We start from the raw sequence: 15,383 nt of genomic DNA, 5'->3' as shown, positions 1-15,383 counted from the left end.
CCTATGGCAACACTTCACATGCTTTCCCCATTAGCGTGTGGAAAGTCATAGAGGAAGGAAGTACGTTAGTTTCTCTCTTGATTTTCATATAGATTGAAATCTCTTAACTTGAAAAACTATATGGAACTGAAAACTACATTAAACATAGTTCTAAAGAAAACTATTATGGAAATTTTAAAAAATATTCTTATTAAATAAAAAGGAAAAATATTAAGAAAAGGGAAAATATCGTAGTACATTCCTATACAACTGAAAAGAGGAGGAGAAGGAAGGGAGAAGGGCTAAAGGCATGAAACCGGTCTCTCCCCAGATGGCGTATTCGAGTGTTGCGATCGCAAATAACAAAACTGCATAGAATATTAGACTTGTTCACACATCGCCTCGTAGTCATAACATAAGCGGAGGGATACACCGGAAATTTTCTAAATTTCTTCCGGTTTAGCCACGCTTGTTATTGTTTACATTAGGCCACCCATCCATACCACAGATTTTTACCTTGTTATTAAATGTGTTATTTAATTTCAATTTTATATATTGTATCACATTTTGATAGTCGTTTTTACTCTTTGTCTGACAAGCTTTCCTTATTATTGATTCTGATCACCTGGTACGGGAATTTTTTATATTATCTCTAAAATACATTTGAGATTTTTATAAGTCCCGCAGTGGACTGATCGTTAAGACACGGTTCCCAGCAGATCACCGAAGTCAAGCATCACTGGCTGCGGTCAGTGTGCGGGTGGGTGACAACTTGGATCAGTCTGCGTAGGGACCGAGGGTGCGCGGTATCGGTCCTCGTTAAACTGTTCTACCGTAAAGTGCTCGACTTCGCGTGTAGGTCGTCGGGCTACCGAAGCGGGGGTGCCATCCCCTCTGCAGAGGATCAAAATTGCGATGGCATGTCTTCGGATCATCCTCAGGGGTGTTTCCCAGACCGTCGCCAATAGCCCATCGTGCAGCTCTAGTGCGACGTAAATTAACTACAACAACAACAACAACAAGATTTTTATAAAATTTAAGCTTCTGCTTTGTACATTGAGCAGAATGTAAAATAGATGTCATCCTAAAGCGGCCTTCACATATGTTAGCTTCTAACTGCAGACAGAAGCAGAAAGCAGATTTTTACTAGAAATTTTAGATACGCTGCGCCAAACAGTTTTCTATATCCGTGTTTATCTGAGAACGAACAAATAATAAGACATTATAAAGTATTTAACTACTGTTTAACAGCTTAATCATGCGAAGTTAAATTCTTCCATTTAAATTTACTTTTATTTTTGCGGATAATAATTTTAAGTCACCAATACGAATGATTTTGGTTATTTACTAACTGAAAATGTGAAATAAAAGAATTTTATGCATGTTGAAAGTTTTCAGTATAGGTTAAGCAAGTTTAAATTCGAGTATACTCGAACGATACGAACTATACGAATCGGCTCCTTTGATAATTATAATTATCAAAGGAGCCGATTCGTTGAATGCACATACAGTTTTCGAAACCAACAAATAAAAAAAAATTAGGGGAAGGAAGATCGGTCTACTTGGTAAAAACAGTTTATACTGGAGGGTGGGTGGAAGTTTGGGGGTCTTAGGAACTGTTTCAATGCAACTAAAAATTCACTTTTAAAGATCCCATTCACGTATAAATTATTCGTATGCGCTGAGAACAGTCCCTTAATTGGCGATCGAAATTAGCTGCAGGTGGAGTAGAGCAGAACTTTCTATACCTATGGCAACACTTCACATGCTTTCTCTATTAGCGTGTGGAGAGTCATAGAGGAAGGAAGTACGTTAGTTTTCTCTTGATTTTCATATAGATTAAAATCTTTTACACTGGAAAACTATATGAAACTGAAAACTGAATTAAATATATTTCTGAAGAAAAGCATCACGGAAATTTAAGAAAATATTTTTATTAAATCAAAAGGAAAAATATTAAGAAAAGGGAAAATATCGTAGTACATTCCTATTCAGCTGAGAAGAGAGGGAGGGNATAAAGTGCCTGCCTACCTAAATGGGGAAAATATTGGAGAAAGGGGATTGGAGAAAGGGAGAAGTGCCATCGCAATTTTGATCCTCAGCAGAAAGGGTGGCACCCCCGCTTCGGTAGCCCAGCGTCCTGCACGCAAAGTCAAGCACTATACGGTAGAAAAGTTTAACGAGAACTGATACCGCGCACTCTCGGTCCCTACGCATGCTGATCAAAATGGTCACCCACCGCTTACTGACGGCAGTCAGTGATACTTGACTTCGGTGTTCTACTGAGAAACGTATCTTTACGATCAGTCCACCTTGGGACATCACCGTCGAGGGAGAACGAGTGCCTGGTTGGTGAAATATTGGCTATCGAAATAGGCGACCGGTGGTGAAGAGCAGAACTCTCTACATATTGCAGCGCTTCGCATGCTTTAACCATTAGCGTGTGGAGAGTCACAGAAGAAGGAAGTACGTTAGTTTTTGTCTTGATTTTCATGTAGATTATAATCCTTTAAGTTGGGAAACTATATGGAACTGAAAACTACATTAAACATAGTTCTAAAAGAAAGCATCCTGAAAATTTTAACTTTAATTAACCTAATTTAAACTTTAGAAATATTCTTCCTAAATTATTAGCATTTAGAAATTTTAGGTTGAGAGAAAAACAAAATTTTCTGAGCTCTTCTAAATCATTACTATTTTCTCAGACTGTTGCATTTAACTTATAAATTATTAACATAAACGTTCCAAAATATTTTATTCTATTAAAACATTGTTGACCGGTAACTAGTTGATTCTAAAATTATATTTCATTTTATTAAGTATAAAATTTATAGAGTTTCTATACTATTACGGACTATTATTCTGTAATTGAATAGTTTCTATTTCTATTCAATTACAGAATAATAGTCCGTGACATGTCATAGTTTCTGTATGAAATTGTCTTTTAACAAATTGTTGATAAAGTAGGCACCACAGGCTTTGTTTCCGATTCCATATGGACAAAATTTAGATTGAATCATTTTCTTGGTTTACCATCGTATCTTCGTTCATAAAATTGTTTCTTGAAATTCTTATTTAACTATTTTCTTACTATAAAAACTCGTTAAATATTTTTATTGTTAATTTTAGCAATAGTGGGAAAAGTTAAATCTTAATACTGACTTAGAATTTTAAAAAAGTGACTTCGCGTTTATTATTTTAATTTCAGACGTTGAGTGAATACAGTTTCACATAAATTTTAATTAAAATTAAATATAACTTATTAAAAGGGATATATAACTATTTACCGTTTACTAAATAAAATACAGTGACTAAATATTTTTTATCATAAAATATGTATAAAGATAATATTAGGCTAATACTTTTTAATATAATTAAAGACTTAAGTAAAAAGATTTGAAAAACAGATTTAAAAAAAAAACCTTAAAATGAGAAGCAAAAATTAACTTACATGCAGATTTTAAAAAAATAAATAAATATAAAGAGTAAAATGAAATTAAAAAATTAACTTACATGTAAACGATTTCTTGTAATTACTTTATGCTGAGAACAACCAAAATAATATTGAAAGTCTAAATTGGAAACATGTGAACACATATATTAGATCATAATATATGATGTATCTGTAAGAAGAGAATGTGCTTGCCAGTCATCATTTTCAAATGCATGTTATTTTCAAATCACGAATTCAAAACAAGTTAGAATTTTTGATCACAATATTTTCTATTTTATTTTATAACCGCCGTTGAACACCCGACTCAATTTTGAGTTTACACCTTCAAGTGTGCAACTCCGTAGCCTCGTAATTTTGAACCCAAAACAGAAAACAAGGGAACTCCTGGATCAAGTAGTGGGAGAAATGTGCCATCGTGGAGGACTTTTTGATGGGAAATATAAAATACGATTTTTTCGCTAATGAAAATATTTTTTATGTCCCACAGTTGGTGTTGTCGTTTTAATGTTAGTGTCATATAATAACTATTTTATGTAAGTATAGTATTAAGAAGTTAGATAAGTATTTGGCGAAAAAATTGTTTCATGTCTCGTGACTCTTAAGTACATTATTTTAATGCCGAGTCAAGCTGACAGGTTTAAACCAGCCAGCTCAATCGTTTGGTTTAAACCAATGAAATTAAATTTTAGCGCAAGTTTTATTTGTGAAGTTTAATTGAATTGCTGAGTTTAATTGCTGAAGTGAATTTGCATCATTTTAAATAAAAACACAAATATGCAATTTTAAAATGTTTACACATCATTGCGTACCTTCAAAAATATCTATATAAAATAAATTAATGTGAGTAAAGTTTTATGTTAAGTCATAATGTCTCTAAAAATGCGTGACCATCACCAACTCTGTTTAGTATTTAAAATGAGTTAAACAAAGTAATAATTGAAAGAGTACAGAATTACCCAGCACTATCGGACATCAACTTTTAAACTGGTTCTGGATGATGTGCACTGAAAGATGTTTTAATAACTGCTAAGTTTGACGAAATGATTAATACCATTTGATTTTTTTATAATTGTTATATCTTTATGTTTTTTAATAACTATTTTTTATTAGCGCTCATGGTTTTCCAAATTAGTTTATTATTCCAGAATTGCAAATGTTTACCATCTTATTTTAATTAATTATGCATAGTTTAAAAATGCATGATTTTATTTATGGGAAATTTTTTAGTTCAATTTTAAACAGTATAAAAGTAGTTAAACAGTAACAGCATGTTAAAGGGGCCCTAAGCATTTCTGTGCCCGGGGGGCCCTGCATTCTATTAAAATGACCCTGATAAAATGAGTAAAAATTATTGCCAAAATACCTGTCAATCAGGTTCTCATTCACATGCAATGAAAGTGGCCCTTATCAGGAATTGCTTGTTCATGCGTACACTCGCATTAACGTGCGAACGCATACTTAAATCAGCAAAATCGAAACCACGCAATTTGTGTCTTTTTGTGACGCAGTGAAATTGTGTGAAAGAAACCGTCAATAGCCCATTGCGCAGCTCTAGTGCGACGCAAATAATAAGTACCTATGTACATCACACAACATTCGAATGTCCTAGACTTGGTTGCGATAGCATGGGAGACGCTCATGCATGAGCTTTTCGAATTGACGCTCGATACACCATCAAGGGGGAAGACCGGTTCCATGCCTTTGGTCCTTCCCTTTCCCTCTGCTCCTCTTTTCAGTTGTATTGTAATGTACTACGATATTTTTCCTTTTCTTAATATATTTTCGTATTTAATTGTTGAGAAACGTGTTTTGAAATTTCCATGACGCTTTCTTTTAGAAGTATGTTTAATGTAGTTTTTAGTTCCACACAGTTTCCTAACTTAAAAGTTTTTAATCTATTTGAAAATCAAGACAGAAACTAATGTACTTCCTTTTTCTATGACTCTCCACACGCTAAAGGTGAATGCATGCGAAGTGTTATCATAGGTTGAGAGTTCTGCAATACGCCACCTGTAGCCCATTTCGATCGCCAATGGTGCTTGACTTCCGTGATAAACTGGGAGCCGAGTCAGACGATCTGTCAATTGGCGATCGAAATGGGCTGCAGGTGGCGTAGAGCAGAACTCTTTTCCTATGGCAACACTTCACATGCTTTCCCCATTAGCGTGTGGAAAGTCATAGAGGAAGGAAGTACGTTAGTTTCTCTCTTGATTTTCATATAGATTGAAATCTTTTAACTTGAAAAACTATATGGAACTGAAAACTACATTAAACATAGTTCTAAAGAAAAGTATTATGGAAATTTTAAAAAATATTCTTATTAAGTAAAAAGGAAAAATATTAAGAAAAGGGAAAATATCGTAGTACATTCCTATACAACTGAAAAGAGGAGGAGAGGGAAGGGAGAAGGGCTAATGGCGATCGAAATGGGCTGCAGGTGGCGTAGAGCAGAACTCTCTACCTATGGCAACACTTCGCATGCTTTCCGCATTAGCGTGTGGAAAGTCATAGAGGAAGGAAGTACAATAGTTGCTCTCTTGAATTTCATATAGAATAAAATCTTTTAAGTTGGAAAACTGTATGGAACTGAAAACTACATAAAACATAGTTCTAAAGAAAAGTATCACGGAAATTTTAAAAAATATTTTTATTAAATAAAAAGGAAAAATATTAAGAAAAGGGAAAATGTCGTAGTACATTCCTGTACAACTGAAAAGAGGAGGAGAGGGAAAAGAGAAGGGCTAAAAGCATGAAACCGGTCTCTCCCCAGATGGCGTATTCGAGTGTTGCGATCGCGAATAGTGGGACAAGTTGATTTGAATGAGAATTAAAAAAAAATAATTAACAACTGTGTTAAAAATTCCCTTCCCAAAAATAGGCTGGTTCATACTCCGGATTAAACCAGGTAATCTTTCAGCAATTAACTTTAATGTAGCATTCGCACTGTATGAGATGGCACATAAAAGCGATTCACGCATGAGCGAGCAGTCTGTTCTACACGTATTTTGCAAGAATTTACTCGCGCGTCTACTCCAATCGTGTGCAGTGTGAATAACCCTAAGTAAAACTGCTTGGGGATCATTCTTTCTGCATGCAATACCTGTCGCCATCCAGTGAAAATGAGAATATTGTTATTGATGGTTGACCGTGTAAAGCTAAGCACAGATGGCGCTAGGGATTAAAATTCGTCGCACGACTTTCGGGTTATTACTTCCAATTGATTTTTATGCCTGAACTTGATAAAGTGCTCCATCTAATATTTTATGCCAATAGTGTTTACAATATAACGCATTCTTTCAATTTAAATTTCAACGAAACAAGCAATAAATTAATTTGGAATACCTCGTAAGCCAATTCAACCTAAAAAATATCAAACGTTGTCTTTTTACACAAATATAGCCAAATAAGCGATAACACTCAAGGCAAGGCAAACCTTACACTTTATTTATATTTTGATATTAATTTTCTTAAATTTGTTTTAGGCTTACAACCAGTTCGAATTTGTAAAGTACAGGAAACTCTTATGAATGATAAAATTAAGCGTGAATTTAATCACAAATTAAAAACATAAAGACGAGAATGTGTTCTTTTTACTAACCATTACACTCAACTTTCTGTTGAGACATCTTTTTCTCAGAAAATTCTGAGGGTCAAGTTTTTTGTTTGTGTCCATATGGAAAGTTGTTTAATGCCCCTGAGGGATAAGGGGGGACACGAAGACTGTCCTAACTTCTACCCCATCGTCATCACGTGACCACGCTTTTTGACGCTGACTATAATGCATGCATACTTTCTCCGCATCCAATAAAGAAAATAATTTCGCAATACATCACACCATTTAACGTTAAAGAATTCCATTTTTAAATTATTTGGAAGAAATGAAGTACTAGTAAGTCTGTTTTATCAACCTTTTTTGTTTTAATTTGCTCTTAAATAATGTATATATTTATATATGCTTGTGAATTCAATTATAATTGCTCATATATGAGTTAAAATATTAAAATAGACTTGTAATACCTATACCTACTAAGTTGTCTTAGGAACTACAATAAAGAGGATTCTTTATCAAAGAGGATTATTCTTTAGCTAAAATGCACGTGCTACTCCATCAGAAATAGTTAAAAAAATAGCGTGTAATTTTCTACCCAACCCAGAAGACAAGGAAAGTCCTGGATCAAGCATTGGAAGTAACTATCCTTTGTGGAAGTCTTTTTGATGGAATTAACCTACATTTGAGATACATGGAGAGAAAAACTACGGAAGTCATCCACAGTTAGCCAAATGGCAAGTGGATTCTAACCCAGGGTCCGTCTACTATTAAGGATATTTTGTGTCATCTTTGTAGTCGGTGCAAGCAGCGGGCAGAATTCGTATCGACCAGGTATCACTGGGAGTCTCACCCAGGTAAACTCATAAGGAGGCGAGCTCTCTATCCCCATTGCCAGCACGACTAAAGCTTTTGGTTTTATTTTATTTTATACCAGTCGTTGAACAGCCGACCCAATTTTGGGTTTACGACTACCAATGCTCAACTCCGTAGTCTTGTAATTTGAACCCAATCCAGAAGATAAGCAAAAACTCCTGAATCAAGTATTGGGAGAAATTCGCCATAGTGGATGACTTTTTAATGAAACGTACCGCATTTGCTTTACATGGAGAGGAAAACCACGTAAACCTCCCACGGTTAGTCTGACAGCAAAGGGACTCTAACCCATTATCCGTCCTCTTCTTATAAGTGAAGATAGTAATGTCCTCAGATTGACAAAATGTCCGCATTGAGCATATCATCGAAAACTACCTTATCGATTAAAAAAAAAATGGTTAATTAGGAATAACCATTTTTTATGGCGTATGTGTAACAGAAATTACACAATTAGTAAATAAAAGAAATATGTTTTTCTTTGTACTTGTTTACTGTGTTTTTCTTGTTCTAAATTTTTACTTTGCACAGTTCGCATGGCACAAAAATGTAAAGTATACAAATATTTACATTATTTTATAGTATGTAGTTTTAAATGACTTAATACAAAATTTGAACGAAATCAGCTGAATAATTTCTGAGTTTTTCAATTTTAAATGTATTATGTTTAAAATTTGATTTCTTGAGAACTATTCAATCGCTTTCGTATAACTTTTGTGTTTTATTACTTAAAATTATGTTCTTTAAAATGATGTAAAAATTTTTATACATTAAAATGCAAGAAAGTTTTCGTCCATTATTAAATACATTTATAAAAAATAATAAATAATTATGAAATTTTTCTTCACGTAAAATTACTTCTGAATAATTGAGTTTTATAATTTTGTTCAAAAATTTTCGAGTTATAGCGAAATACTCAAAAAGTGAAATTAACATTATAAGGGACCAAACTTTAGACTGCTCACCTGCTTTAACTATCGGAAACAAACTTTGAAGATTGCAGCTTCTTCATATTTTGAAAGTCAAGAATCCAATACTGTCGAAGGAAAGGTAAGAAATATAGAGAAAATATGTTTTGTATGTATTGTTATCAACTCAAAAACAAAGAAATAAACTTTATTATAATTCTTAATTCATTAAAGAAAAGTAATAGAGTAGGACAGCTAATCAATTGGTTTAACTGGAATATCGATCCAAATCAGCCATTCTTATTTCTTGTTTTGATGGTTCCAAATTTCCTAAAGAAAAAAAGTTTAAGGGTAAATAAGCTCTAGAGGAAAGTAGGCGAGTGTAGACATGGTGTTAATGTGGGCTAATGGAATATTTCTGTTATTTATCACTGAAAATTTCGTGTCTCTTTCTTCATTAAAGATAGTTTTCAATCTTCGAAAATCATGCATAAAATTAATTTTGTTTATTTAGAAGCCTAAATAAACAAAAGTTACTGTTTTTATCTTGAATACGTAGCAGGTTTAAATCATTCACTTTACAAAGATCCTTGCTAGCTGCAGGGGTTGAAGAAAATTATGGAAACACTTCCAATAATAACTGATTTTTTTTACATTTTTCTAGAAATACTCAGAGAATTATTTTAAAACTTTAGAAGTTATTAGGCTATGCAAATTCAAATACATATCAATAAAGTTTATAGCTTTTAGAGGTTTGAGGGAAAGGCAATAAATTACGAACGAAAATTTGTATTTTCGAACATCTTGTGCCAAAAAATACAGAAATAAGCTTAAAACTTGTATCAATTACTTTGGTTAGTATATGCAATTATTGCACAAAATTTCTTAAAGCTAGCTTAAATTTTCATGGAGATAAAGACATTCTTACATTAAAAAAAGCAAAATTTTTATCGTAATTTTTAATTAATAACGAAAATATTATTCTAAAATTTGAAAAAGTTCGTTTACAATTGTGAAAGATGTAAACATTTAAAGCCGCCCATTCATACTGCGCATGGGCGAAAAATATTTAAAAAAATTTTTTTTTTCTTCGTAATTTTGTTTTGAATAGTAATAGGTAACATATGAAAAAAATCCGATTTGAATATCTTAAAAATTTAAAACGTTTGTAGCAATTTTCTAAACTGTTTGAATAAATTTTAATAGAAAGCTATGAATGGTAAGCGGTTTTCCACGAGTTTTATTTTGTACTATTGAACTAGAGTTGTTAGAAAAGACATCAGCATTGTTTAAAGATCATCCCCTATAAGAGTACGTTTCATTTAGCGTGTTTTTTTCCTAATATCATCACGCTTTGTGGTCTGGACCATAATTTTTAGGTGTTATCATTTGTTATCAAATTTTGTTATATGATGCAAAATAATATTTGTGAAAATTCCTTACCAATTAGAATTTCGATAAAAAAGTACAAAAACTAATTAGAAAATTTCTAGAAACCTTTTACATTTTCACGATATTCAAATCAGACTTTCTTCTTTAGATAGCAAATACAATTCAAAACAAAGCTATGAAAAAACAATTTTTTTAATGTTTTCGCGCATGCGTAGAATAAAAGGATTACTTTAAATACTCATATCTTCGCGCAGTTTAATACGATTTTTTTAAAAATTTTATAAAGTTATTTTTTAATTAATTAAAAATTGCTCCAAAAAGATTGTAAAATTTTATGAAATACTTCTGCAGTTATAGTAAGAAAACTAAGGTAAGAAAAAAAAAGTTTTTTATAAAAATATCCTAATGAAATTCGGTGCAGTTATTGCACATTATAAACAAAGTAATTGATATAAGTTACAAGCATTTTGCTGTAATTTTGGTACAGGGTGTTCAAAAACATTATTTTTCATTCGTAACGCATTGACGGTTCATCAAATCTCCAAAAGCTTTACATTCTATAGATATGTATGAGAAATAGCATGATCTATTCACTTCGAAAGTTATAAAATAATTTTCTAAGTATTTCTTAAAAAATATGAAAAAATTAATAAGTATAGAGGTGTTTTCATAATTTTATTCCACCCCTGTGCAAAAAGTTACTTTTCTCCTTCATCGGAAGCTATAATATTTGCATTTTAAAAGGCTAAATATAAAAGGTTACACTATTATAATAGAATAAAATTTCTATAACTTTGAGTAGAAAATTCCAAAATTCCGCATCCATCTAAAACTCTAACAAGAAATCGTTTAAATTAATTTTATTATAAGTATCTTAAACATGACTCTTCCAACTCCATTATTTATCACGCCGTGCGCTTGGCAAAATTTTTTTGCCATTCTTTAGAGATTTTTTTTGCCCAAACCAATACGAAACGGACAAAATATTTTACGAATTTTTCTCAAATTTAGCCCATTTTCAAAAAGTTTTTAAATAAATAGTTTTCTCAAAATTTATAACTTAGGTATCGCAGATTTAATATTAAGTTGAAAAAATAATTAGTTCTTAGTTAAAATTGACCTGCAAGTTTTAGATTAAAAAAGGGACTCAAATGAAAACTGCAAAGTAAAAGACACGTTTCGATTGATCCCATCATGATGCTTCCACAACAACCATAGAATAATGATATCAATGAGATGGTTCACAAGATAGAAGCTACCTTTCATGAGGCACCACCAGAATTTACTGGCAATTTGTGAAGTCCTTTTTGGGGCTTTCACTTTAGTTCTTCCATCGGCGATTTCTTTGTTGAACCTGAAATGATACTCTGTTTCAAGTATCCATTGAATTATACTGTCAAACCATGCTATGGTGAACTTTCAAGGTACCAAAATTTTTGTTAAATATAACCGGTAGTTATGCAAACAATTTTTACTAATTTTACCGAACTGCTCCGTTTTATTACACGTTATTTAAATAAATGACCAATAAAAAGAAATACAAAAATGTTTAAAAAACTATATGTAGTAACAAAAAATGAGTTAACGTTTATTTTTATTACTCTTCGTCTTGAGCACAGAAAATTTAGGGATGGCCTTTACTTAGGGATAGGAAACTGAGATAGAAGAAGCAAACAAGAAAAAATGCTTATGGCTACATTCCACGCAATTGATGGTTTTAAAAATCGGTATATGTATTTTACGCAGAAATTTCAAAAGTACTAAAAAATGAAGAAAAAAATGATTCGAAAACAGAAAAAAGTTCATAATATCCAATTTCCTCTCTTCTTTTGGTTCACTGTATCCACGAAAAATAACATATTATATGTATATAGCTAGGCACGGGAACGAATATTTCGTTCACTATATCTGGGAGTTCACTATAAACCATGTTCACTATACTGTATAACTATTTAAGCATCTTTTGTTCTTATTGTCTGAAACAGCACTGCAGAGCTTATTTTAAAGCTAGAAACTTTTAGAAACATGTAAAGATCTTTGTTTTTATTTATTGTTTGTAAAAAATATAGGAATAGAAGAAAAAGTTTACAAATGTTTTCTTTTACTCATTGAGCTGTTTTTGGCATTTTATAATCAATATTAAACACTTGATTATCTGCAATAAAAATAATAAATTTAAATTTTCCATTGCATCAAACATGTTTCATTAATTTAAGTTGTTTAGGTGCTTCATGGTGATTGAAACTTAATTTATGGATGAGTTTCGTATTTTTCATTTTTGTAAGGAAACTTTATTGTTGTATTCTACAAAATAATATCGAGCTATTTGAAATCTATATATAATAACTGTATGATCAAAAATAGAAAAAAGAAGAACATCTTCTTTAATATAAACATTATTATTACATTATAATTTTCTTCAATTTGTGAGGAATAAGAAAAGGTCAATTTCTAATAATAAGTACTGTTCCTCTTCTGAAGTTTAAGATCCTTCTTTTTCTTATTGGTTTTTTACTCTTTGATATAAAAAGCTTATTTTTGACGATATAGTAATCCTTGAACTTGTATTTCGCTATTTTTGACATAATTGTACTAGCGAAATCACGCAATTTTTGATTAAACGTGAAATCTCAAATACAGTAAAGCACCGTGTATACTTTCTTATTCATACGTAGATTAATTGCAGTTACCTTAGTTTATTCAGCTATCTTAATTTGCCAAATAAAACTTTTACATGCCTGTACATCTTTCTCGATTGCATATTAATGAGAACACTGGAATGTACCTATTATTAATCTGTCAAAAGAAAGGACATAATATCTGCATCAACATTTTTGCTTTAAGTATAAATCAAAATGTATTTATTACAAAAATGTATTTTGCTTCATTTCATAACATCCCTGAGGATGATCCAAAGACATGCCATTGCAATTTTGAATCTCTGCAGAGGGGATGCCACCCCGCTTCAGTAGCCCGACGATCTGCACGCGAAGTTGAAGATGTTACGGTCGAACAGATTAACGAGAACCAATATCTCACACCCTCGGGCCCTACGCAGACTGATCCAAGTGGTTACCCACACTCACACTGACCGCAGCATATATATATATATATATATATATATATTCTAATCATTTAAATTTAAAAGAATGAATAATGAATACTTTTTTCTATCTACATCCTACTTATCGTAGAATAGTTCATTAAGCTAGTAATGTTTAATTTCGGAGGGGGTTTTGTCCCCCAAACGCTCCCCAAAACTACGCACTGATCCTGCGCAGCTTGTTTTTAGTCATGCTTTTTCATTAGTGATTCGTTAAATTTCGATAACGTTTTCATTTTCCCCTCCTTATATGTTAATTGATATAAGTTTTAACACGGATTCTTAAGGAGGGATCATATTTGTGAAATCCTATGAAAAATTATCTAATTTGGTGAGGTTCCGTTGAGAAATATAATCTTTTTTTGACGCATGCATGCGGCATTTTGAATGGCTTTAAACTCATCCCGAATTAAAAAAATTTCAATCAGTTAATAGTGAGTTTCACATTGCTATACCACAATATGAGCACTCCTTAACCTTTTGAAGCAGAATTTTCATTAAACATATTTTTAATTCTTTTGTCATTATTTTGTATTAATTTAGTTCAAATTAAGTGAAAAATGTTATACTTAGTATTTTAATAATTTATGGTTGTGAAATACAGCACGAAACATCGGTGTCTTTTACTGAGTGAAATCTTCCAAACAATAATATTTAAGAATTGCACTTATTTGCATTTATTTAGAACTATAAGAGAGCAGTTATTCATCATTGAAATTTCCTTAATTTACAAAATCAATAATTGATAAAATTGTTTGAAATTTTTTTGTTTCAGATTTTTTTTATTTTAGAACAAAAATAATTCCGCTAATCTGACAGATATTTTTAGTAACTATAAGACTGCTCTTTATTTCTGAAAAATACTAAAATATATGTGTTTGATTATAATTACAGCATCAGAAAAAAAAAACATAAAAGGGACTTTAATTTCTTAAGAAAATGGCTTCGAAAGTTTATTTTCCGTCATTGAAATGAATTTTCTTGCAAAATGTAAATTGATTTCAACAATTTGTCTTATTACAATCAAATTTTTATTGTAGTTCAACTATGAATTTATAAGAAAAGAATTTTAAAACATATATTATTCTTCTGATTTTTTTATATATCATTTTCTTTAACTCGTGGCATTGTAAAACTAAATTTATTCATTTTTCATTGCAAATTTAATTTTATTTCCAAATAGGAGGGATATGTAAATTAAAATGGAGTGGCATGTTTTAAGCTTTTTACACTGAAGGTGACAATTGTGTTGCGTGTTCACTTTGTGTTATAATGTATTTATTTCCATAATTGTTTTAAAATAGTTTAATTTTATTTTTTATAATTTTATAACCGTCGTTGAATAGCCGACCCAATTTTTTGAGTTGAAGACTACCAATGTTCAATTCCGTAGCCTTGTAATTTTGAACACAATTCCGAAGACAAGGGAACTCCTTGATCAAGTATTGGGAGAAATTTGCCATAGTGAAAGACTTTTTTGATAGAACTAACTCGCATTTACGCTTCATGGAGAAGAAAACCATGAAAACCTCACAGTAAGGTTAGTCTGGCAGCAAGGGATCTTTAACCCATGGTTTGTCCACCACTGAGTATATTTTACGTTAGCACTGTAGTCGATGCGAGACGGGTGCAAAATTCGTATCAACCAACCATCGTTGGGATTCGGATCCGGGCGCGACTTTACACATTGTCGACTCCCGGGCACCTCCACTCGCCGCGGTTTTATTTGTCAACTGTTTCACCGCCTTATCTAGTAACCCTCACTCAGAGGCAACCCTACGCTCGCCTCTACAGCACTCGCAAAAGTCATAAATGAATCTTCGCGCTCATGGATATTTTTAAAAGTTGCTTGTTGAATTAAGTTAAAATTTTATCCTCGTTTAAGACTAGAAAAATTCAAATAACGAGAACAAAATACTTCGTTCTTCTTAAAAGAAAGAGGAAGAAAAATTTACATACACACAATTATTTCAGTTAATTACATACATATTTCGATTAAAAAAAATTTCAAATAGAAACTATTCTTGTAAATTAAATAAAAATCTGGAGTAATAAAATAGTCAATTATTCAGAATAATCAATTTCTTTTGAATATCTTAATTAATAAACAAAGTTTAAAAAAATAAT

At 31.6% G+C, this 15,383-nt stretch overlaps 1 long non-coding RNA gene across 1 annotated transcript in view; it reads right to left on the bottom strand.

Annotated features, from left to right (window-relative positions):
* Positions 1-8,954: 8,954 nt before the first annotated feature.
* The window catches only part of LOC139427036 (uncharacterized), a 31,381-nt gene continuing 24,952 nt past the window's right edge, over positions 8,955-15,383 (bottom strand). The window contains exon 3 of the long non-coding RNA XR_011638179.1: positions 8,955-9,091. This is a non-coding gene — a long non-coding RNA (uncharacterized lncRNA). The remainder of the gene's footprint in view (positions 9,092-15,383) is intronic.

Source organism: Parasteatoda tepidariorum, chromosome X1 (assembly GCF_043381705.1).
Source record: "Parasteatoda tepidariorum isolate YZ-2023 chromosome X1, CAS_Ptep_4.0, whole genome shotgun sequence".
NCBI classification, from domain to species: Eukaryota; Metazoa; Arthropoda; class Arachnida; order Araneae; family Theridiidae; genus Parasteatoda; species Parasteatoda tepidariorum.
The sequence above is the reverse complement of the archived record's forward strand: the minus strand, read 5'-3'. Positions and strand labels throughout refer to the sequence as shown.